The sequence below is a fragment of the Myotis brandtii genome, unplaced genomic scaffold, assembly GCF_000412655.1.
Source record: "Myotis brandtii unplaced genomic scaffold, ASM41265v1 scaffold158, whole genome shotgun sequence".
NCBI lineage: Eukaryota > Metazoa > Chordata > Mammalia > Chiroptera > Vespertilionidae > Myotis > Myotis brandtii.
Window position 1 is genome coordinate 1079654 of NW_005355753.1, and position 2155 is coordinate 1081808.

Sequence of the window (2155 nt, forward strand, 5' to 3'; positions counted from 1 at the left end):
ATCGTCCTTGCCCAGGGCTCCCACCAGGTTCTTGATCTCCTCGGCGATGCTCTGACTCAGCGCTTTCAGTCTCACATGGCGACAAAATCTTGTATGTCCTCCCAAGTATCTGATGATGAACAGAGAAAAAGAGAAAATATTCATTCTTTAACTATGTCTGGCCATGTTGGTTTTGAGAGTTTGCCTGATCAGCTGGTCAACAGATCCATTCAGCAAGGCTTCTGTTTTAATATTCTCTGTGTTGCTACCAACCAATAGTTGACTACATAGATGCTCAGTTTGAGGCCTATCTGCAAGAAGAACTGAAGATCAAGCGTTCTCTCTTTAACTACCACGATTCTCGTGTCCATGCATGCCTCTACTTCATCTCTCCAACAGACCACTCCCAGAAGACACTGGACCTCTAGCCATGAAGAGCCTTGACAGCAAGGTGAATATTATACCAGTGATTGCCAAAGCAGATGCAATTTCTAAAACTGAATTACAGAAGTTTAAGATCAAGCTCATGAGTGAATTGGTCAGCAATGGCGTCCAGATATACCAATTCCCAGCAGATGATGAAACTGTTGCTAAAATCAATGCTTCAATGAATGGACATTTGCCATTTGCTGTTGTAGGACGTATGGATGAGGTAAAAGTTGGAAATAAGCTGGTCAAAGCTCGCCAGTACCCTTGGGGTGTTGTACAAGTGGAAAATGAAAACCACTGTGACTTTGTAAAGCTTCGGGAAATGCTCATTTGTACAAACATGGAGGATCTGCGAGAACAGACCCATACGAGGCATTATGAACTGTACAGGCGTTGCAAACTGGAGGAAATGGGCTTTCCTGATGTGGGCCCAGAGAATCAGCCTCCCAGTCTTCAAGAGACATATGAGGCCAAAAGACACAAATTTTATGGGGAACGTCAGAGGAAGGAAGAAGAAAGGAAGCAGATGTTTGTGCAGCGGGTGAAGGAGAAAGAAGCCATGCTAAAAGAAGCTGAAAAAGAGGTGCAGGCCAAATACGAGCACCTCAAAAGAGTTCACCAAGAAGAGAATGAAGCTTGAGGAGAAGAGAAGACTTTTGGAAGAAGAAATAATCTCTTTCTCTAAAAAGAAAGCTACCTCGGAGATATACCAGAACCAGACCTTTATGGGCAGCAACCTGAAGAAGGACAAGGACCGTAAGAACTCCAATTTTATGTAAAACAAAGGTTCCAGATCACAGAAGGTCATCACAAGCAAAAGTTATTGAAAAGTTAGAAATATGCTGTGATTTTCTTGCTCATTTTATTTGCTATATCAGTTATTTTGTATCTGGCAAATGGCCACAGTGACTGTCTTTTATGGAAAAATACTTTCAAGTATAACGTCAATACATAAGCCAGAGTGGGTGATAGAACTTATGTGTCCACTGCTGTGAAGTCTTAAGCTGCTGGTTTGTGATGGATGGAGATCATTGCCTCTACTGCCGACTTACTGTCACTTTGCAGAGCGCCACCACAGAGCCGTGCCACTGCCTTTGACAGCAGAGCTCGCTCACATCAGGCTGATTGCATTTACGTTCTAAGATGAACCTTTTGTTTTGTGCACACTAAAGGTAAAATTTTGAGAATATGTTTTAAAATGTATTATGTACCTAAAACTCTAACCTCTCAATAGTTTTATAGAACTTTCTAATTTTTGATATAATTATCCAGTTAGTAACATGATCCTAAGCTTTTATATAAAATTTTATATAACATGATGGTCTTCCATGCTTCAGTACACTTTCTTGTGGCTGATGTATTATGATGAAAAAAAAAAAGTTTAAAAGTAAAAACACCCACGTATACTGTATAAGCCCTTTTTCTAGTGATAAGTACTTTTGGATCTGGGTGTTATCGCAGTATTTTTATTAGGATGTATTACATATTTGTTGCTTAAAACTGTCTTCCAAGGGAAAAATAAGATTGAATTACCTTACTAAAAATATTTCTAAGAAAATAGCTATGAGCATCTGCATATTAAAGATATAAACATTTAGATAATTCATATCAGTGCCTTAGTAGTAGTCTCAGAACAATTAACTTTTTCTTAACAGTCATAGGTATATAATTTTTTATTTTTTGTACCTAAATATTCTAAATAAAACTGACATTTACTCTTGACAAATAAAACATATCTGCATATTTA

The 2155-nt window shown here is 38.5% G+C and overlaps 1 pseudogene; it reads left to right on the plus strand.

The window, feature by feature from the left end:
• The first annotated feature begins 239 nt into the window (after window positions 1–239).
• Window positions 240–2155, plus strand: LOC102263778 (annotated as a pseudogene).